The 24,178-nt window shown below is 42.8% G+C and overlaps 1 protein-coding gene and 1 pseudogene across 5 annotated transcripts in view; one reads left to right on the top strand and one right to left on the bottom strand.

The window, feature by feature from the left end:
* The window catches only part of BCL2L13 (BCL2 like 13), a 224,849-nt gene that overhangs the window by 148,652 nt on the left and 52,019 nt on the right, over window positions 1-24,178 (top strand). The gene's annotated exons all lie outside the window — the stretch shown is intronic.
* Window positions 6,173-7,640, bottom strand: LOC308511999 (RING1 and YY1-binding protein-like; annotated as a pseudogene). The gene is made up of 3 exons: window positions 7,493-7,640; window positions 7,057-7,284; window positions 6,173-6,519 (listed from the first exon to the last, which is right to left on the bottom strand). The product of its transcript is annotated as an RING1 and YY1-binding protein-like (transcript).

Here is a 24,178-nt window from a genome sequence, read left to right as displayed (position 1 = left end):
ACTGATGGTCATTTGCACCAATTCAACACCAACAGTAGCCCCCAGTTTGGGGTGCCATGAAGAAGAAACTTTATTCAGTGCAAAACATCTCAATTGCGATATAGCACAACTGTGGAACAACTCAATTGTGATACTGCATGGCTGTGAAAACAGCATGGCTGTGAGGCAGCCTTGGGTTCAGGCAACCCTATTGCCAGGTCCTACTTCAGCTGTGCTCTGTTCCTTGATAGTCCGCTCTGCTCCATTCTGTGCCAGCCTGCTTGGCCTGCACTAGTCTGGTCTGCTTTGGCAAGACATCTTGGTGTTTCAGTTCAGCTAGGTTGAAGCAGTCTTCAGTGGAAAGGTGAAAGTGTGCTCCCTGAGCCAGAGGGGCGCTGGCTTATATAGGCAGAAGTCCCCACTTCTGGTCCCTGATTGGTCTGTTTTCATGCACACGAGGACCCCAAATCCTCATAGTTTGACTAGTCCAAAAGTACTTGATTGATCAGAGTAGAGCTACTCAGATTGGTTAGATCCTTGCAATTCTGATTGGATAAGGATAGCCTCAGTCGTACTGGTTGAATACAGGCAGGCATTTTGGTGTAGAAGCAGGCAGTTCAGTGCAGGCTTAGCCCTGAAGAACAGCTGGCATGAGAGGCCGCTGTGTAGAAATGGCTGTTAGGCTCTATTTTCAAATTTTAGCCCAGTTAGCCCTAGGAACCCTTCTTAGGTGTCTTCTTTCTCAGGGTTCACAGTACTTAGTTACTGACACTTTATTATTCATATTTAAGGTATTTTCTTTTTCTTTTTAAAAGTCTCATTAGCATTTCTTATAATAAGAATTTGGTGGTGATGAACTGTAACTTTTTCTTGTCTGGAAGCTCTTTATCTCTCCAATTTTATTTTGTTTTTTAAAATATTTTTATTGAGTTTAGGGAGAGAGGATGGGAGAGGGAGAGAGATAGAAACATCGATATGAGAGAAAAATATTGATCAGCTTCCTCCCACACCCACCCTGACTGGGGATCAAGCCCTCAACTTGGGCATGTCCCCTGACTAGGAATTGAACTGGCCCCCATTTCGGTGCACAGGATGACGCTCAACCAACTGAGCCACACGGACCAGGGCTCCTCCTTCAATTTTAAATGATAACCTTGCTGGATAGAATAGTCTTTGTTGTGGGTACTTGCTTTTCATCACTTTGAATATTTTGTGCCAATCCTTCTGGCTAGCAAAGTTTCTATTGAGAAATTTTCTGACAGTCTTATGGGAGCTCCCTTAGAGGTAACTAACTGCTTTTCTCTTCTTGCATTTATTTATCTATGTATGTATGTATGTATGTATGTATTCAATCATTCATTTATTTTAATCCTCACTTGAGGATATGTTTATTGATTTTAGAGAGAAAAGAGAGCAAGAGAAACATCGATGTGACAAGCATTGATTGGTTGCCTCCCGTACATGTTCCCACCAGGGAACGAACCCACAACCTAGGTATGTGTGCTGACCGAGAATTGAGCTTGCAGCCTCTTGGTGTATGGGATGTCGCTCCAACAAACTGAGATAATCAGCTAGGGCTCTTCCTGCTTTTAAGATTTTCTGTTTGTTTTTAACCTTTGGCATTTTAATTATGACATGTCATGGTGGTGTCCTTTTGGGGTTCATCTTGTTTGGAACTCTCTGCACTTCCTGGACTTGTATATCTGTTTCCTTTGCCAGGTTAGGGAAGTTTTTAGTCTTTATTTCTTCAAATAGGTTTTCAGTCCCTTGCTCTATCTCTTTTTCTGATACTTCTATGATGCAAATTGTGTTATGGTTGTGTTGTTTCAGGGGTCCTTAAACTATTTTCATTAAAAAGTTTTTCCTCCTGGCCAGGTAGCTCAGTTGGATAGAGCATTGTCCCAATATGCTAATGTTGTGGGTTTGATTCCCGGTCAGGGCACATAATCAATGAATGCATAAATAAGTGGGATAACAAATCACTGTTTTTTCCCCACCCCTCCATCTCTTCCCACTTTCTCTCAGAAAAGCAATTAATAAAAATGTTTAAGAAATATTTTCTTTCCTTTTTGCTCTTTGATTGGGTGTTTTCCACTATCTTGTCTTTCAAATTGCTGATTAAATCCTCTGCTTCAGCCTGTTGATTCTTCTAGTGTTCAGTTTTTCATTGAACTTACTGTATTCTTTATTTCTGATACTTTCTTTAATGGTTTCCATGTCCTTTTTTAGGCTTACGATCTCTATTTTAATTCTCACTTGAGGATATGTTCATTTATTTTTAGAGGGAGAGGAAGAGAGAGAGAGGAGAGAAACATTGATCGGTTGCCTCATTATATGCCCTGACAGGGGATCAAACCTGCAACCTAGGTATGTGCTCTGACCACAAATCAAACCTGCAACTCTTTGGTGCACAGTTGTTGTTTTTTGTTAATCCTCACCTGAAGATATTTTTCCATTGATTTTTAGAGAAAGTGGAAGGAAGGGGGTGAGACAGGGAGAGAGAAACATCCATGTGAGAGAGACACATTGATTGGTTGCCTCCTGCACATGCTCCGACCAGGGCTGGGGATCTAGCCTGCAAGCGAGTTATGTGCCCTTGATGGGAATCGGACCTGAGACCCTTCAATCCACGGGTCAATGCTCTATCCACGGAGCCAAACTGGCTAGGGCCCTTTGGTGCACAGTTTTATGCTCCAACCAACTGAGCCACTGGGTCAGGGCTCTGCTTACTGTATCTTTGTTGCAGTTCTCACTGAGTTCCTTGAATATTTTTATGACTGGTGTTTTTAACTCTGTATCTGGTAGAATGCTTGCCTCTATTTTTTAAAAAAAAATTTATTTTAATCTTGCCTGAAGTTTAGTTCTTTCCTTAGAGTTTCATTCTGTTACTTATTGGGATATATTTCTTTGTTTCCTAATTTTATCTGCCCCCCTGTGTTTGTTTCTATGTATTAGGTAGCTCTATTATGTCTCCTAATCTTGGCAGGGTGGCCTTAGGTAGTAGGTGTCCTGTGGGGCCCAGTGGTGCAGATTCCCTGATCTCTAGAGCCTGGTCTTCAGAAGTGTCCCTTGTTTGAGTTATGTCTGCTCTCCTGTTGTAGTTGAGCCTTGATAGCTGTTGGCATGTGAGTGGATTGTGCTGACCCTCAGGCTTGCTGACTATGAGGATTAGCTACAACCGCAGTGTATTACCTGCTATGTAGGGGCTGACCCCATGAAGTACTACTTGGCCCAGTGGGCAATGGTACTTGCTGAGACCTCCCTTTGGGTGTGACACTTGCAGAGCTAATTGGGTGGTGCACTGTTGTGATTTGAAGCCTACCACCAGGTATGTTGTTTCTGAGGCTTCTTGGGAGTCAGCAGCTGACTCCAACCTTGTGCTACCTGGTAGGTGCTACAGAGCAATCCGCACTTGGTAGTTGCCTGTGCTAGACCTGGGGACACATGGGAGAGGCCACACTGGGAACTGAGACCAGCTACCACCAGTACCAGGCCTGGGACCACTCAGCAAAAGGGTTCTCTGAGGCATGCTACCACCTGCTAGCTGCCTACAAGGCTCAGATACTGAAAGAGGGCTCTGGGGATACATGAGTTGGGTGAGGCAGGGTGTCAGGGAGTCTGGTGTTTACCAGGCTAATGCAGATTACTGGTGTTCATTGGGCTAATTTGTACAGGGGAGCTCTTAGCGCAGGAAAAATGGCACTTACCCACCAGTTACGTGGGAGGAGCATTTAACACAGGAACAATGGGGCCTGTCCCTCCTCTGAAGCCACACAACTCAACTTCCTCCTTGTTTGTCTCTGGCATTCCTGGAGCTGCTGTCCTTCCACTAGAGTCCAGGGTGAGTGCATGTAATGAAATTTTGTGTGTTGTTTCTTTAAGAGGACACCTGGCTTTCCAGCAGCCTCCTGTCACATCTGGCCAGACCAAATCCTTGTTGATTTTCATAGATCTTCCTGACACTGGTACTCCAGGCTGGGAAACCAGGTATGGAGTTGGGACTTCTTGCTCCTCAGGCAGACCTTTGCAGCTGACATATCCCTACTAATTCTAAACCACCACACATGTAAGTGGGACCAGCTCTTTTCACTGTTCCTCCTCACTACTAATCTTGACATGTCTTTTTCTTTATATCCTTAGTTATAAGACTTCTATTTAGCTTGTCTTTAGATGGTTCTCCAGGTTAATTGTTCTACAATGTACTGATTTTGATGTGGTCATGGGAGCAGGTTAGCACAGTATTTACCTACTCTGCCATCTTGACCAGAACTCTCTGAGACTTGTTTTATTTAAAACAAGGGTTTATATCAATTTGTTCTTAGTTACTTCAACCGTGGGCATTATTTCTCAAACTTGGACATAAGTCATATAGTTACAAGTTCTATGCCTTAGATATGAAAGGTTCTCAATCTACTTCTGAACATTCTTAATTATTAATACTCCCTGTCGTGTGAGGGTTAGACATATTTCTATAAAACCTTTGAAATATATACTCAGAATATTGAAGCTGAGGCTCCTGTTCTGTTGAGCAGTAATCACAGGCTGCACCAACTCTAGTTCTTTATCTTGGTTTTCCTAGAAGAGTGCCTTAGTAGTGTTTACTATGATCTGATTGCTTAGCCTTAGATGAATCATTTACCTGCATATTCTTCAGATTATTTACAAACTCTATTAATAGTATCTGCCAATTTTATAAGGAGTTTGTAAAAATTAGTTAGTGAATGTCTATAATGCTGTTTAAGTCCTTCAGAGATTAATTTTCAATATACAGTAAATCTTAATTGATCACATGTGTTATGCTAGGCACCATGCTACATGCTAGTATGCAGAAGTTGAATAAATTATAGATTGTACTTTTTAGCTTACATCTGGTTGAGGAGACATGTGTAAGTCAGCATGTGTAGCATGTGACATGCTATGAGGTAGGTTGTTCTAAGTGTAGTAGGAAGACAAAAGTAAGGAATGATTCATTTGAGTGCAATCAGAAATATAAATTCAGTTAGGATCATGCATCTTTTATTGTTGTTGTTGTTGTTGTTAATCCTCTCCTGTGGATATTTTTCCATTGATTTTTCAGAGAGAGTGGAAGGGAGAGGAAGAGACAGAGAGAAACATTTATGTGAGAGAGATACATCGACTGGTTGTCTTCTGCACATGCCCTGACCAAGGCTGGGGATCGAGCCTGCAACCTAGATATGTGCCCTTGACCAGGAATTGATCCCACAACCCTTTAGTCCATGGGCCAGTGCTCTAACCACTGAGCAAAACAGCTAGAGCTAGAATCATACACATCTTAACTATAATTAGCAATTAGCTTTTCAGAGCTAGAATTGAAATGTAACTTTTTTTTTGGTGATTAACATGGAAAATTGTGCACATCAAATTTTTAAAAAATAAAATGTAGATTCAGGAGCACATCCAATTGTAAGTGACTGTTAGGAAAATCATATTATGCAATGGAATACATAAAAGTGTCAAGAGTAATTGTCAGTGTCCAAATGCCCATGGCAAATAGACATTCTCCTGGCAGCATTGGAACTGGACAACCAGTGGGTCTGGGCTGCCTGCTACTTCTTGAGCCAAGTAAGCAGAGACAGGGTTGAATCATATATGAGCATTTATTCCAATAATGTCGGCAGTTTGGAGAGAGCAGCAGGTCATCCACAAAAAATTTGCTCTATCCCTTTAAGCCAGCTACTTAAGTTGGGTAGAAGGAAAAAGATTACACGGGGAAGTAAGAAATACAGGCATGGAAAAGTAGGCAAGGTATAATGGTTACAGCTTACAGGCAATGAGGGCTAGCAGAGTTCTCAAGGGGCAGGCTTCTCCGAGCACCTCCAGAATTAAATTACATGCAACAAAGTTGTTAATCTAGGCAGTTCTTGGAAAAGCAGGATGGACTGCATTCAGATGTTAGCTCCCATGTTCCAAGTGTACAATCTTCAGCCAGGTTAGAATGTGCTTTCTCTAATCAGAACCGAACAGTCACGGTTAACAGAGCATGATTAATATTTCTTATAATTATAGCTAGTTCCAATATTCTATTTCTGCCCCTAACAGCATCACTAACAGGTTGATGTCCACAGAAGATTCTTCAGGGGTGCAAGCAGTATGGGTAGGTGGAGGATTTGAATTTCATACCCAGATTCATAGTTTTTACAATTCCATGTGCTATTTCAGAAAGATTCATCATTTACTGCATTAAAGGGGAGGAGCCCTTGTCTGTACTCTCCAACCCCGATCTGCCGTGGTTCTGCTTTTCTGACCCTGCAGTGGAGGTCACTGTGGATTAGGATGTTAAGGAGGAGCAAGTCTTTTCTTTAAAGTCTGTGGTAAGATGGTGATGTTGCCCACAGTTACTGCCAACTGCTGTGCAGTGCTCCTGTCCACGTGCTTTAGTTGGGGCCTTGTGGTGTGATTCAATTTACCATGTCTTTGTTTGTAGCATTTTCAGATTGCAGACTGTTTGCTTCGCTAGGAGAATCTTTCAAAATGGTGGACTTTGGTTTTGTTTTATTGTTGTTATTTTTCTTGGTAATACTGTTAAGGGCAGAAATAGAATATTGGGAACTGTAGCTATAATTACAAGAAATATTAATCATGCTCTGTTAACTGTGATTGTTCTATTCTGATTAGAAAAAGCACATTCTAACCTGGCTGAGAGTTATACGCCCTAGGACATGGAGCTAACATCGGAATGCAGTCCAGCCTGCTTTTCCAAGATCTGCCTAGATTAGCAACCTTGTTGCATGTAAACTGGTCCCAGAAGCAACTGGAGAAGCCTGCCTTCTGCGACCTCCACTCCCAGCCTGCATTACCTGTAAGCTGTAACCATTATACCTTGCCTACTTTCCCATGCCTGTAATTCTTTCTTTCCCATGTAATCTTTGTACTTCTACCCAATTTAAGCAGCTGGCTTATGGGGAGGGGTAGAGCAGATTTTTTGTGGATGACCTGCTATTCTCCCCATGCTTCCAACATTATTGGAATAAATGCTCATATATGATTCAACCCTCTCTGCTTAATTGGCTCAAGTAGTGACAGGCATCCAGACCCATTGGTTGTCCAGTTTCAACCCTAGGACTAATTTCCTTATCTTTTTCAGGTTTCTCTTTGTCTTGCTTTTCAACTTTCTCCTCCTTTTTCCGGGGTAGTGGGTGGCATACTACTATGCCACTTGTGCCACCAGCTGAGAATTGATTGGAGGTTTTTCTGATGGCGGTGCCTTTTCTCACATCACAGATGCTTCATTTATAAAGGCTTCTACACTTTTTCTGAAGGTGCAGATGCTACAATCCCAAAAGCCTTCCTCTACAGCAGTGGTTCTCAACCTTCTGGCCCTTTAAATACAGTTCCTCATGTTGTGACCCACCCATAAAATTATTTTCATTGCTACTTCATAACTGTAATGTTGCTACTGTTATGAATCGTAATGTAAATATCTGATATGCAAGATGGTCTTAGGTGACCCCTGTGAAAGGGTCGTTCGACCGCCAAAGGGGTCGCGACCCACAGGTTGAGAACCGCTGCTCGATGGCAGGTTTCACTTGCCTTTTTGGCCTGGTTAAATCTCTCTTTGTCTGGGAGGAGTGTAGGCAGGCGGTGGTGGTGGCAGTGGTGGTGGCAGCAATGGCAGTGGCAGGCCACTGAGGAGCTGCCATGGAGCTGGAGTGACAGCCTACCCTCGCCCAGATCTCCATTTTTGGAGTGTAATTTTGTTTTATTGTTTATACTGAGATTGGAATTACAAGATAAAGGTATTTGTTTTTTCACTTTATTTTTTTCACTCTATTAGAGAGAGTGACTTGAGAACAGGATTAGAAGTTACAAGATTTTTTAGTGGCCCCAGCTCTACCAAATACTGTATTAGCCCTGTGTTAGGGGCAAATTTATTTAACTTCCTTGAGCCTCAGTTTCATCAGCTACAAATGGGAATGTTATAGGAGAGGAGAGGGCATCATCGCCCCTATCCCTGTGCCCCCTGGTTGTTGCTGGGGGTGGACTTTTTGCCATATCCTGAGAAAAGGAATTTTCTGAGACTCACAGAGGAGATGTGATAGAGTAGAAAGCTTTATTTCCATGGAATTACATCTTGGGTTTCCAAAGCGCCATTTTTCTTAGTCCAGTCATAGAAGTATAGCTGGGGTTTTAGTGGAGCTAAAAGCAGAGCCAGTGTCCAGAGTTTCCTTTCCATGTTAGAGCCGGGTCCATCCAGCTTCAGGCTATCTTATTTTGTATTTTCCCACTGCAGTTCATTAATCCATTGTGTGTGGGGTCCATCCACATGTCTGTGGGCCATACGGGCCAATGCAAGAGAACCAAGAGTGTGAACGGAGCAACAAGAGAGTGAACTTTGTTTAGGGGATTATATAGTCCCAAATGTTTGTGCGCTTGCAATGGTCATGCCCATCCTGACCAACCATCTCTGTCCCTAGGTGTGATTGATAGAAAAGTACCTTTCCTATGTCACCCCAATTTTACTGGGCATGAGTCTGTGTTCCCTTTGTTGGTACCCGAGGGAGTGTGAAATGGCAGCTTCTGGTGAATCTGCCCAAATGACATGGCTATAATGTCTGGCCTTTCCTTTGCCTTTTTTTCTATTATTATTAACTAGCTAATTACAGCAGTATAAGAATAACTTCTCCGTCTCACAAAAATTATGATGTAACAGTATTTTTTAAAAATAATACATTTCACGTATGCCTGTAACAATTTTTTCCCCTCTCTTAAGTCTAATTGAAATTTCCTTTGAGTTTTAATTGTGACTTATTTGCCTTGCAGCACAGTTAGGGCACAGACTAGTTGGAATACTATGATTCTCCCTTAGTCTCTGTGAATTTATAGTTAGTAGGGGATATAAGACAGTGTCAACCAATGGTTGTTGGCACCAATTCAGCACCAACAGCAATCTCCAGTTTGGAGTGCAGTGAAGAAGAAAACTTTACTCAGTGCAAAACACCTCAATTGTGATTACAGCACAGCTGGAACATAGCATGGCTGTGAGACAGCCCTGTGGCCATGCCCCTCTCCAACTAAACAGTTCTGCTCTGCTCCATTCTGTGCCAGTCTGCTGTAACCTGTTCTGGTCTGCTTCCCTCTGCTCCAGTGAGACATCTTTGGTGTTTTAGTGTAGCCAGGGAAATGCAGTCTTCAGGCTTCAGTGGGAAGGGAAAGTGTACTCTCCGGTAGGGGAGTTGGCGTATATAGACAGAAATTCCCACCCTTGGTCCCAGATTGAAATACAGTCCGTATGTGTGGAGGCATAGAAATGAAAAATAGCTGTAACTATCACTGCCTGAGAAAATAAAAACAGTGGGTGTTTTATACCCAGAGCTGCTTTTACATCCAGAACTTCTTTTTGTCACTCAAGCATTTGTTGAACACTCCTATTTGCTTGCCGTATATTGGGCATTACAAGGGGGATAACAAAAAAGAGTAAATCATTTCTTCTTCCCTTGAGCTATTTATAATGTAGTTGGGGGGAGATTACTAATACTTATGGAAAAATTACTGAGGGTATGGTACAAATGTATAGTTATAATACTTTATGTGGCCTGGACTCATAGCTGTAAGTTCAGGAGAAATAAGAGTGGTTGGATTTATTCCACAGGAGATGGAATTTAAGCCAGATCCTGGTAGATCCAGATGGGGAGTCTTAACTATGATCCTTGGATATGTCTCAGGAAGTCTGAAATTTCACCTAAAATGGTATGCTGCTTTGTATGCATACACAGTTCTAAGGAAGAAGTTTATATCTTTTGTTATATTTGCAGGACATTTTTTGTCTCCCAAAATTTTAACACCAGTGTCTACATGAATACAAGAAATATAATATAGCACTTATTGGGGACAATGAGCAACCTCACCAAGATAAGCCTTCCCTCTTATGTGGGGAACCTAATACAAGGTCAAGACAAATTTGGGCTAAATGATAGCTGTAGGGAGTAGAAAGGAAATATTGGCTTTACCTCTTCTAATACTGTTCACTGTAATGCAGCCTTTTAAAAATGTTTATATTTGGTTTCTTACGAAAATATTCAATGTGCTCAAGAAAAAATAATATAAAGAGTGGGGCAAAAGTAGTTTTATAGTTGCCTGGCTTGTGTGGCTTAGTGGTTGAGCATCGACCTACGAACTAGGCGGTCAGGGTTTGATTCCAGATCCTTGGGTTGTGGGCTTGATCCCCAGTAGGGGGGAATGCAGGGGGCAACCAATCTATGATTCTCTCTCATCATTGATCTCTCCCTCTCCCTTCCTCTCTGGCATCAATAAAAAAAATATTTTTTAAAAGTAGGTTTACAGTTGTTCATATGGAAAATAATACAAGAATAAACTTTCGCATACTTACAACTGTAAACCTACTTCTGCCATACCCTTTATTATTTTAAGTATTGTATGACTTTACCCTCTTGCCTTTTTTTTTTCTTTTTAAAAAAATTGATTTTAGAGAAGGAGAAAGAGAGAGAAATATCCATGTGAGAGACATATATTGATCGGTTGCCTCCCATATGTGCCTGATCAGGGATGGAACCTCCAACCTAGGTATGTGCCTTGATGGAGAATCGAACCTGCGACCTACTGGTGCACGGGATGACTCTCCAACCAATTGGACCACACTAGCCAGGGCTATCTCCTTCTTTTTTAACTGAAGGAGTGAGGTAATCAGAGATAGATTTCAAATGTAGTACTGCTCTTTTATGAAATTCAAACTTAGTCTTTTTCTAATGGCTGGGTGCTACTGCCTTAGATTCATCTCTTCTGCCCTAAGGGTTACTGATAATCTAAGGGTTGCCATATTTGGGGGTATGGGGAAGTTGAGTTTAAGAACAAAGATCTTTGTCAGATGTAGCAAGACTAGAGGGAAACACACACCTTCTATGAGATAGAGGTATATCCTTGTTTATATCCAGACTGGAGGCCCGATGCAAGAGATTTGTGCAAGAGTAGGCCTTCCTTCCCTACCGGCTTCCCTCTGGCACCTGGGACCCGGGCTTCCCTCTGGCCCCCTCCAGCCACCAGCAGGCACCCAAGGACCCAGGCTTCCCTTGTAGCCCCAGCTTTGTCCAGAAGGACGTCTGTTCTAACTAGCATATTACGCTTTTATTATTATAGACTAGGGGCCGGGTGCACGAAATTCGTGCACTGGGTGTGGGGGGCGGGGAGTGTCCCTCAGCCCAGCCTGCCCCCTCTCACATACTGGGAGCCCTCAGGCGTTGACCCCCATCACCCTCCGATCGCCTGATCGGCCCCTTGCCCAGGCCTGACGCCTCCGCCAGAGGTGTCAGGCTTGGACAGGGGACCCCCATCTCCCCCCGATCACTGGCTCTGGCCCCCGCCCAGGCCTGAGGCCTCTGGCCCAGGAATCATGCCTGGGCAGGGGACCCCCATCTCCCTCTGATCGCTTGCTCCACCCCCCGCCCAAGCCTGACGCCTCTGACCCAGGCTTCAGGCCTGGGCAAGGGGACCATCATATCCCCCCAATCCCCGGCTCCGCCCCCCGCCCAGGCCTGATGCCTCAGCCAGAGGAGTTGACCCTCATCACCCTCCGATCACCAATCACCGGATCGGCCCCTTGACCAGGCCTGAGGCCTCCGGCAGAGGTGTCAGGCCTGGGCAGGGGACCCCCAGCTCCCCGCGGTTGCAGGCTCCGCCCCTGCCCAGGCCTGACGCCTCTGGCCTAGGCGTCCGGCCCAGGCAGCGGGGACCTGCAGTGGCAGCGGGGGGCGCCGCGATCGTGGGCTTCGCTTTAGGCCCAGGCAAGGGACCCCTAGCTCCTGGGACTGCCAGCTTCGACCGTGCCCAGCTCCCATCGCTGGCTCCACCCCTACTTCCTGCTATCACTGGCCAGGGCGGCAAAGGTGCCTGATTCTCCGATCATGGCTGGGGGGCAGGGCAAAGGCGGCCCCAGGGCCGCCTTTGCCCTGCCCCCTAGCTCTTAGCTCCCCCCTGGGTTTCAGATCACTGTCAGTGGCAGGGGGCTTCTTCCTGCTTTCCCTTTCGCCTCCCTGCATTGTGCCTACATATGCAAATTAGCCGCCATCTTGTTGGCAGTTAACTGCCAATCTTAGTTGGCAGTTAACTGCCAATCTTAGTTGGCAGTTAACTGCCAATCTTAGTTGGCAGTTAACTGCCAATCTTAGTTGGCAGTTAACTGCCAATCTTAGTTGGCAGTTAATTTGCATATAGTCCTGATTAGCCAATGAAAAAGGTATCACCGTACGCCAATTACCATTTTTCTCTTTTATTAGTGTAGATAAGGTCTTTTGCTTTCCATGCATTGGCATCATACTTGACCTTTCCTATTTCTCCACCTTTATCTTTCTTTATTCCTCATCTTATGCTTTGGCATAATGAAGAACTTGTAGTTGCCTGTATATACTATGATATTGCTTGGCATTGTGATTTTATTTACACTTTCTGCTGCCTCTTTCTCATTTCTTTGATCCATCAATTCTTATTCTTTAAGATCCAGCTCTGATGTTCTCTCTTCTAAGAAGCCTTCCATGTTTCCCAAAATAAGTTTTTCTCCTTCATGCTCCTAGAGTACTCTGTGTTTATCTTCTTTACTAGGTTTTAAACTATATTTGAAACTCTTTAAGGGCAGAGATGATAGTGTTTTATCACTCACATGCACATAGCATAGTTCCCAGCAGTAAGAAACAACTATAAGGAATAAGAGGAATCAGTATGACTCCCAGGTTTTTTGCTTAGCTGGCTGGGAAGTGGTGCTTTTCATCTCCAGATCAGATTACAGGTTCAAGAAGACGGGAGTTGCCCTAGCTGGTTTGGCTCAGTGGATAGAGTGTCAGCCTGCAGACTAAAGGGTCCTGGGTTTGATTCCGATAAAGGGCAAATGTCCAGGTTCCAGGCTTGATCCCCAGTAAGGGACATGCAAGAGGCAGTCAATCAATGATTCTCTCTCATCATTGATGTTTCCAACTCTCCCTCTCCCTTCCTCTCTGAAATCAATAAAAAAATGTTTTTGAAAAAAGGAAGCCACAAGATTTTGCTTGGCTTATGAGTGGCGAGGACTGCAAGGGCTAGAATTACTGTCCTAGGAAGCAACCTCCAACCAATTAGGGACAGGATTCAGTGGATACACAACCCAGCCTTTTCTCCTCCTGGTGAAAAATTCCAAGGGTTACTTTTCATGCCTCACCTGATGCTCTGTACAGCAATCAGCAGTCAGGTGCCTAATTTTTCACAGTTACTGTCATAACTATAGTTCTTGACACAGTGCCTGGCCCACAGTAAGTGCTGATTAAATTGTGGCAGTTAGCCCCTGTCTGAAGGGCAGTAGTCATGTGCAGCCCACCCCTGTCTGAGGAGCATCAGCCGCACACAGCCCGTCCCCTCTGAGGAGCAGCAGCCACATAAGCAGCCTACCCACTGCTGCGAGCAGCCGTGCGAAGAGCACCCACCCAAGGAGCCACCGCCAACTGAGGAGCAGCCGCTGCGATGACTGCCCAAGGAGCAGCCACCACCCAAGTGGCCGCTGCTGCCCGAGGAGCAGCCCCTGCACGACTCGACACCTAGATCCTTTGGTGAGAGCAAAAATGGGGAGACAAAGAAACGCCCAAAGTAAAGAAAAGGAGGAATCACCAGAAAAGGAGCTAAGTGAAATGGAGGCATGCAATGTGTCAAAAAAACACTATTCAAAATAAGAATCATACAGTTCATAAACTGGATGGATGAGAAAATCAACAACTTATGTAAGAATCGAGAGGAAGTAAAGAGTGATATAGCTACAATAAAAAACACTATGGAAGTTTCTACAGTAGACTAGAAGAAATGGAGGACTGAATTAGCAAATTATAAGAAAGGGAAGCAAAACATCCAAACTGAACTGCAATTGAAGAAGAAAATTAAGAGACAGGGGAAGAGCCTAAGGGAGCTTTGGGATAATATGAAACGAAGCAACATACGAATAATAAGGGTACCAGAATGGCCCCTATTATTAAAAAGAGGAACGAGGGTTAGAAAACCTACTTGAAGAAACGATGTCAGAAAAATTCCCTGATGTGGGTAAGAAAAACATCACATAAGCCTAGAGAGTCACAAACAAGATGAACCCCAAAAGACCCATACCAAGACATGTCGTAATTACGAGGCAAATGTTCAGGACAAAGAGAGAATCTTAAAGGCTGCAAGAGAGAGACAGAAAGTTGCGTACAAGGGATCTCCCATTAGATTATCAAATGATTTCTCAACAGAAACACATCAGGCCAGAAAGGAATGGAAAGAAGTATACAAAGTGATGTAAAGCAAGGGACTGAATCCAAGAATACTCTATCCAGCAAGGCTATCATTCATAATTGAAGGGGAAATCTAATTTCAGAACAAGGGACTCACCTCAGAACAAAGGACTCACACGAACTGAAAGTGAAGGGATGTAAAAAATATCTTCCAGGCAAATGGAAAAGAAAAAAAAAAAGTTGGAGTAGCAATACTTATATTTGACAAAATAGACTTCAAAGTGAAGACCATAATAAGAGATAAGAAAGGTCACCTCATAATACTAAAGAGATCGATATAACAAGAGGATATAACTCTGATAGACATATATGCACCCAATACAGGAGCACCCAAATACATTTAAAAACTCCTGGGAGATATCAAGGGAGAGATTGACAACAATAAAATCATAGCAGGGGACTTTAATACCCCACTGACATCACTGGATAAATCCTCAAGACCAGTGATGGTGAACCTATGACACGTGTGTCAGAGGTACCATGCAAACTCATTTTTTTGGTTGATTTTTTCTTTGTTAAATGGCATTTAAATATATAAAATAAATATCAAAAATATAAGTCTTTGTTTTACTATGGTTGCAGATATCAAAAAATTTCTATATGTGACATGGCACCAGAGTTAAGTTCGGGTTTTTTAAAATGCTGACACGCCAAGCTCAAAAGGTTCGCCATCACTGCTCTAGACAAAAAATCAGTGAGGAAACAGCAATCCTAAATGACTCATTAGATCAGAAGGACTTAATTGACATCTTCAGAACATTTCACCCCAAAGCCATGACATACACATTCTTCTGAAGTGCACATGGGACATTTTCAAAGATAGACCACATATTGGGTCACAGGCAAAGTCTCTCCAAATTCAAGAAGATTGAAATCATATCAAGCATCTTCTCAGACAAATGGCATAATATTAGAAATAAACTATAATAAAAACAATCAAAAAAATTCAAACACTTGGAAGCTGAATAGCATGCTATTAAGCAATGATTGGCTTACAAAAGAGATCACAGAAGAAATTGAAAACATCCTGAAAACAAATGACAATGAAAACACAACAAACGTCCTGAAAACGAATGACAATGAAAACACAACAATCCAAAATATATGGGACACAGTGAAAGCAGTCCTGAGAGGGAAGTTTATAGCTCTAAAGGTGTACCTCAAACAACAAGAAAAACTGGTAATAAATTATCAAACTCTACAACCTAAAAGAATTAGAGAGCAACAAGAAAAGCCCAGAGTAAGCAGAACCAAAGAGATGATAAAGATCAGAGCAGAAATAAATAACACAGAGACCAAAAAAGCATTACAAAAGATCAATGAATCCAAGAGTTGGTTCTTTGAAAAGATAACAAGATTGATGAACCTCTAGCCAGCCTCACCAAGAAGCAAAGAGAGAGGACGCAAATAAACAAAATCAGAAATGAAAGAGGTGAAATGACAACAGACCCCACAGAAATACAAAGGATTGTAAAAAAAAAAAAATACTATGAACAACTCTATTCCAACAAACTAGACAACCTAGAGGAAATGGACATATTTTTAGAAAAATACAACTTTCCAAAACTCTATCAGGAAGAATCTAAAAATCTCAATAGGCCGAATACTCTGGAGGAAATTGAAGCAGTCACGAAAAAGCTTCCAGCACCCTAACCAGTTTCAGTCAGTGGATAGAGCATCGGCCTGCTGACTGAAAGGTCTCAGGTTCAGTTCCAGTCATGGGCATGTACCTTGGTTGTGGGCACATCCCCAGTAGGAGGTGTGCAGGAGGCAGCTGATCGATGTTTCTCTCTCATTGATGTTTCTACCTCTGTATCCCTCTCCCTTCCTCTCTGTAAAAAATCAATAAAAAAAATAAAAGCTTCCTGGGGCCAGATGGCTTCACAGGGGAGTTTTACCAAACATTCAAAGAAGAATTAAAACCTATCCTCCTCAGAATATTCCAAAAAATTCAAGAGGAAGGAGCACTTCCAAGCTCACTCTATGAAGCCCGCATTACCCTAATACCAAAACCAGGTAAAGACAACACAAAGAAAGAGAATTTTTCAATATCCCTCATGAACATAGATGCCAAAATCCTCAACAAAATTCTAGCAAATCGGATCCAGCATTATATCAGGAAGATCATACACCATGAGCAAGTAGGATTTATCCCAGGGATGCAAGGATGATACAATATCCACAAATCAATAAACGTGATACATCACATAAACATCATACTCAATGGGCAAAAACTAAAACCATTTCACCTAAGAACAGGAACAAGACAGGGATGCCCACTTTCACCACTCATGTTCGACGTAGTACTGGAAGTGCTAGCCATAGCAATTAGACAAGAAGAAGAAATAAAAGATATCCAAATTGGAAAAGATAAAACTGTCATTTGCAGATAATGTGATACTGTATGTAGAAAACCCTAAAGACTCCATCAAAAAATATTAGGCTTAATAAACGAATTCAGGAATGTAGCAGGTTACAAAATTAATGCCCCAAAATCTATGGCATTTCTATACACCAATAGTGAACTTACAGAAAGATAGACTTAAAAAAAACAAATCCCATTTACCATTGCACCAAAAAGATTAAGATACCTAAGAATAAACTTAACTAAGGAAGTAAAAGACTTGTACTCAGAAAACTACAGGACACTGAAAAAAGAGATAGAGGAAGACATAAACAGATGGAAGAACATACCTTGTTCATGGATGGGTAGGATCAACATCTTTAAAATGTCCATACTACCCAAAGCAATCTATAGATTCAATGCACTCCCCATTAAAATACCAACAGTGTATTTCACAGTCCTAGAATGAACACTCCAAAAATTCATTTGGAATTTAAAAAAAAAAATAACAACAACAAAAAAAAACACGAATAGCTGCAGCAATCCTGAGAAATAAGAACAAAGTAGGTGGGATCTCAATGCCAGATATCAAGCTATATTACAAACCCACTATTCTCAAAACTGCCTGGTACAGGCACAGGAGCAGACATAGAACAATGGAATAGATTAGAGAACCCAGAAAACAACCGAAACCACTATGCTCAATTCATATTTGACAAAGGAGGCAAGAGCAATGGAATCAAGACAGTCTCTTCAATAAATGGTGTTGGGAAATTGGACAGATACATGCAGAAAAATGACACTAGACCAGAAACTTACACCATACATAAAAATAAACTCAAAATGGATAAAGGACTTATACATAAGATAGGAAACAATAAAAATCTTAGAGGAATCCACAGGCAGCAAAATCTCAGACATATGCCGAAGCAATATATTCACTGATACAGCTCCCACGGGAAATGTAAACTAAAGAGAAAATAAACAAATGAGACTACCTCAAAATAAAAATCTGCACCGCAAAAGAAACCATCAACAAAACAACAAGAAAGCCCACTGAATGGGAGAACATATTTGCCAATGTTATCTCCGATAAGGGTTTAATCTCCAACATTTACAGGGAACTCATACAACTTAACAAAAGAAAGATAAACAACCCAATCAAAAAATGTGTAACAGACCTAAATAGATACCTTTCAAAAGAAGCCATACGGAAGGCCAAGTGACATGAAAACATGCTCAAAGTCACTAATCATCTGAGAAATGCAAATCAAAACAACGAGGAACCACCCCACACCTGTCAGAATGGCTATCATCAACAAATCAGCAAATGTCAAGTGCTGGCGAGGATGCGGAGAAAAAGAAACCCTCATGCACTGCTGATGGGAATGCAGACTGGTGCAGCCACTGGAGAACATTATGGAGTTTCCTCAAAAAACTAAAAATGGAACTCTCATTTGACCCAGTGATCCCACATCTAGGAATATGTCCTACAAAACTAGAAACACCAATCAGAAAGGATATATGCTCCCCTATGTTCATAGCAGCACAATTTACAATAACTAAGATTTGGAAACAGCCTAAATGCCCATCAGCAGATGAGTAGATTAAAAAACTGTGGTACATCAACACAATAGAATACTACGCTGCTGTAAAAAGGAAGGAACTCCATTTGCAACATCATGGATGGACCTGGAGAGCATTATGCTAAGCGAAATAAGTCAGTTGGAGAAAGATAAATATCACATGATCTCACTCATTTGTGGTAATGAACAACATAAACTGATTAACAAAAGAGATTCAAAAGACAGAGAATCATTGATCAGACCATCAAATCTCAGAGGGAAGGCAGGAGAGGGTGAGGGGAACCAAAGGACTTTATGCATGTATATAAGCATAACGAATGGACACAAACACTAGGGGGTTGAGAGCATGAGCAGGGGTGGGGGTGGGGGGCAATGGGGATAAGGACACATATATAATACCTTAATCAAGAAAAAATATAAAAAATAAAAAGACAGCAGTTTTTTTGCATTAGTCCTGATGAAAGATAGTGATTGCTTATGTATATTTGTAAAAGCCCAGCGGCCTAATGGCATAACAACCAGAACCACTGGTCGACCAGTTGCTATGATGCACACTGACCACCAGGGGGCAGATACTTTATGCAGGAGCTGCCCCTTTTTGGTCAGTGCACTCCCACAGTGAGAATGCCACTTGGTTCACTTGGATTAGCGGCTGCTCAAGCAGCGGGAGCAGCCGCTAGCAGGCCCAAGGTGAGGCTGAGCCTCTGCACCTATCAATACCTGAGACAATCCAGACTCTGGCCTGACCCCACCAGCCCTGTAAGGTGTGTTCTCGAAAGACTGCGGGGAGTTGGCATAGGCAGATGGCAAGAGGGCACGTGACTGTGGACCTCCTGTGGAAGCTGTCCTAATGTCTGAGGGTCTTGGAGCACTGCTGCCCTGAATATCCCTGATGGTGTCACCGACCTGGCATCACACATCAAGGACATTCACCAAGTTGCTTTGGGGTGCAAAGTTCTCCACCAGGTTCCTCCAGGACACCAAACACGCCTTACCGAAGATATTACCTCAGACTAATTTCCTCATTCAGCAGCCACTCAGATGGCAGGTTCACAACTGCTTGGCTAATCAGGATGAGCAGTGCTCCCACAGCGAGCAGATCCCCTCAGGCCACACACCCCCCACCAGTGCACAAATCCATGCACTGGGCCTCTAGTGTTAGAAAATGTTGATAGAAGAGAAAAATATATTTAGATACATTAAGATATATTTAAGAATATGTATTTTGAGATACATATTCAGTAATTAATGATTAAATAAAAAGAAAGGCATGTGATGAGATAGATGCTAGCTAAAATAAATTATTAAATATATGAAAACAAATTATGTAGAAGTGGTATTTGTATTTTATATTCTTCTTCTGGCTGTCTGTAATTAGTGATCTGCTGCTATGGGTATATGGTCTTTATGTACTGCATTTGTTCGTTAAGAAACTCTTTGCTGTCGGTCATTAGTGATATTCTCAGAATTGTTGGGTAGTTTTACATTACAGCCAGTGGGGTCCCTTGGCCTGGTCTGTGGGATTGGGCCGAAACCAGCTCTCCGACATCCCCCGAGGGATCCCGGATTGTGAGAAGGTACAGGCCTGGTCAAGGAACCCCACTGGTGCACGATCATGGCTGGGGAGGGACGCAGGAAATTGGTCAGCTGGGGACGGACCACAGGAGGGCTCAGGCATGTCTGGCCCTTCTTGCTCTATCCCGATTGGCTGGACCCAGCAGCAAGCTAACCTACCGGTAGGAACGTCTACCCTGTGGTGGTCAGTGCACATTATAGCAGCTGGTCAACCGGTCGACTGTCGGCCCCCTGATGGTCAGTGCATGTCATAGCGGCTGGTCGACCAGTCGAATGTCTACTCCTTCGTGGTCAGTGCACATCATAGCGAGCAGTTGAGCATCTTTAGTATATCATTAGCATATTATGCTTTGATTGATTGAACGGATGACTGGACGACTGGACACTTAGCATATTAGGCTTTTATTATATAGGAATATACTGATGAAAATATAATGAGAGTTTTAAAAAGATAGAATCCTCTAAGGTTAGAGTTGTATCTCTTTTCCTCCTGTGGAATTTGAAGCTTGGGAAAGTCATTTATATGAGGAATGGCACTAATGGCAGATATCTTCCTTCTTTTTTTAATGGCAAAGATTTTTTTTAAAAAAAAATAACTACAAGGGGCCAGAAGCACGAAGATTCGTGCACTGGGGGTGGGTCCCTCAGCCCAACCTGCACCCTCTCCAATCTGGGAGCTCTCTCCAATCCGGGAGTTTCTGTCTTTGCAATCATTTGAGCGAATTGTCTGAGACCCCCAACCCAGTTGGTTTGTTGCTCACAGAATAATAGAGGCATTTTTTTTCTTTGCCTCATTGCTGGAGATTTCCTGCAAGTTTTAGGATATCTTCCTTTTAATTTTTCCTAGACACTCTGATTTTACTTATGTCTCTCACCTTTGCTTTCCCTCCATCCCCACCGTAATAGTAACTTGCTCCAGGCTCATTTTGCTCTAGTGTCTAAGACAGGGGTGGGCAACCTTTTTGTGAGTGCGTGCCAAAACCAGCAAAATCTCTGACTCAAAATTCTTCTGCATGCCAACCCTAATTTTTTGAGAACATGTTACACCTACTTGATATCTCTTAAGGTGTACGTATGTGAAGAACCTTGAAGAAATAATAAAATTCATTCGAGCAACAAAAACACAGTATATGATGATGAAAAATGCATTTATTTTTTAATGTATACATGTACACTGATAGTCCGACAGAAAACTTTATGACTCCATTTGATATTATCAGTGGGACTTTTGCTGCTGCATCACTGATGACAGAGATTTTACATCAGGTTTATATTTTGTGACCTTCAGAGATATGCACGAGCTACTACTTTCATCCGTCAGGCTACTCCTATTACGAGACTTAACAAAATTCATCACTGAAAACAAAGATTCCCAAGCGTATGTGGATGAAACCAAAACACTGGTCAAATCTAGGAAGGCAGGGAGAGTTAAGGCAGAGGCATAGAAATTGCTCTTCCCCTCTCTCGTCAATCCATGTCTCTGGTCTTTAAGATAGCTTGTTATGTAAAATTATTTATCTAAGACGTACCTACACTGAATTTATCTGAAAAATAAAAAAGTCAATATTGAAAAAAAAAAAGTAAATGGAAGATTATAAGAGAGGGTTTCGCGTGCCAGCAAAAGTTACTGGCGTGCCATGTTTGGCACGCGTGCCAGGGGTTGCCCACCCCTGGTCTAGGAGATCCATCTGCCACCAGAACTATAATTCCCAGCATTCCTGGTGCTCCCCGTGCTCTGGGCTTCTGCTTCTGGTCCTGGGGCTGCCATCAGAACGACTATTCCCAGAATTCCTGGTGCTTCCCATGCTCTTGGTTTTCCCTTCCTGCTCTGTCTCTGTCCCATAGCCTCCCACTCTGCCAAGTCCTCCAAGCTGCCAGCTCTCCCTCTCTGCTCTCCGCCTGGCAGCTTGGGGAGCCAACTCCCCCAAGCCACTCCACTCTCTGCCGGCTCTTCCGCTGTGCTCTCCACCTGGCGGCTTGGGGGGTGTGGCTCCCTCGGTCACTCCCAGTGACCGAGGGAGCCATGTCCCCCTAAGCCTCTGGCGCTCCCGCTCTGCTCTATGCCGGGCGCCTGTGTATGCAAATTAACCCACCATCTTTGCCGGGTTAATTTACATACTCACTCCTGATTGGCTGGTGAGCATAGTGGAGGGATGGTCAATTTACATGTTTCTCTTTTATTATATAGGATTCCTGGTCAGTGTAGCTCAGTTGGTTGAGCGCCATCCCATGCACCAAAAGGTCGCTGGTTCAATTCTCAAGTCAGGGCACACACCCAAGTTGCAGGTCCAATCCCCAGCGTGAGGAAGGCAACCAATTGATGATCAGTGTTTCTCTCTTTTCTTTCTCTGTCTCTCCTCCTCCCTCACCCTTCCGGTCTCTCTTTTAAAAAATCAATAAAAATATGTTTAAAATACAAATAAAATAAAGAAAGCTTTTAAAAAATAAACTAGTATAGTTACTGGTTACTTTGGTACTTTACCTGTACCAGTAGGCTTTCTTTAGGTTCACCCCCAAACAATTGGTTACTTTAATGTCCACCTGTGTATCAGTCTTGTTCAAGAATAAAAGTTAAGTCTTTTTTAAAAATATATATTTTTATTGATTTTAGAGAGGAAGCGAGAGGGAGAGAGAGAGAGAAACATCAGTGATGAGAGAGAATCATCGATCAGCTGCCTCATGCATGTCCCCTACTGGGGATTGAGTCCACAACCCAGGCATGTGCCCTTGACTGGAATCAAACCTGGGACCCTTCAGTCCACAGGCCGAGGCTCTATCCACTGAGCCAAACCAGCCAGGGCAAAAGTTAAGTATTTTAACAATCTATACTAATAAAAGCCTAGGTGGCCCTTGTGCCCTAGTGTCATCACAAGATGGCCACCCCCACGTCATCACAAGATGACTGCCCCATGTTGTCACAAGATGGCCAGCAAGGGAGGTCAGTTTTGGCCATTCATGCTGGCAGGGGAGGGCAGTTGGGGGTGAGATCAGGCTAGCAGGGAAGGGCAGCTGGGGGCAACCGGGCCTGCAGTGGAGGGCAGTTGTGGGTGATTGGGCCAGCAGGGGAGGGCAGTTGGGATCCATTGGGCCGGTAGGGGAGGGCAGTTGGGGGTGATTGGCCCAGCAGGGGATCAGTTAGGCGTCAATCAGGCTGTCAGGGGAGCGGTTTGAGGTCGATCAGACTGGCAGGCAGAAGTGGTTAGGGGCAATCACTCAGGCAGGCAGGTGAGTGGTTAGGAGCCAGTGGTCCTGGATTGTGATAGGGATGTCTGACTGCCGATTTAGGCCCGATCCTGCTAAACCTGTACCCGAGGGGTCCCAGATTGGGGAGGGTGCAGGCTGGGCTGAGGGACAGCCCTCCAGTGCACAAATTTCGTTCACTGGGCCTCTAGTTCAATAATCAAAAATAAGCCAAGTTAACAATGGGCAGCAGATTTGAATAGATGTTGTTCCAGAGATATACAAATAACCAGAAAGCACATGAAAAGATGTTCAGCATCATTAGTCATTAAGGAAATGCAAATCAAAACCACAGTGAGTACCACTTCATATACCCTAATTTGTCCTCTTTCAAAAAGTGTCGATTTAGGTCCTTTGCTCATTTTTTTATTGGATTGTTTATCTTCCTTTTGTTAAGTTGTATGAATTCCCTGTAAATGTTGGAGATTAAATCCTTATCAGAGATAACATTGGCAAATATGTTCTCCCATGCAGTGGGCTTTCTTGTTTTGTTGATGGTTTCTTTTGCTGTGCAGAAGCTTTTTATTTTGATATAGTCCCATTTGTTTATTTTCTCCTTAGTTTCCATTGCTCTAGGATCCATATCGGTAAAGATATAACTACAACAAATGTCTGCTATTTTGCTGCCTGTGGATTTTTCTAAGCTTTCTAAGATTTTTATGGTTTCTTGTCTTACATTTAAGGCCTTTATCTATTTTGAGTTCATTTTTGTGTATGGTGTAAGTATGTGGTCTAGTTTCATTTTTTTGCATGTACTTGTCCCAATTTTCCCAACACCATTTATTGAAGAGACTGTCTTAATTCCACTGTATGCTCTTGCCTCTTTTGTCAAATATTAATTGAGTATAATGGCTTGGGTCGATTTCTGGGTTCTATGTTCTGTTCCACTGGTCTATATGTCTGTTCTTGTGCCAGTACCAGGCAGTTTTGAGAACAGTGGCTTTGTAGTATAGCTTGACATCTGGTATTGGGATCCCTCCAATTTTGTTCTTCTTTCTCAAGATTGCTGCCTCTATTCAGGGTCTTTTTTTATTCCAGATGCATTTTTGGAGAGATTGTTCTAGGTCTTTGAAGTATGCTGTTTGTATTTTAATGGGGAGGGCATTTAATCTATAGATTGCTTTGGGTAGTATGGACAATTTAAAGATGTTGATTCTACCAATCCATGAAGACAGTATATTCTACCATTTGTTTATTTC

Source organism: Myotis nattereri, assembly GCF_964212035.1.
Source record: "Myotis nattereri genome assembly, chromosome: 2".
Taxonomy (NCBI): Eukaryota; Metazoa; Chordata; class Mammalia; order Chiroptera; family Vespertilionidae; genus Myotis; species Myotis nattereri.
Note: the sequence above shows the minus strand (reverse complement) of the source record. Positions and strands in the feature narration are given on the sequence as shown.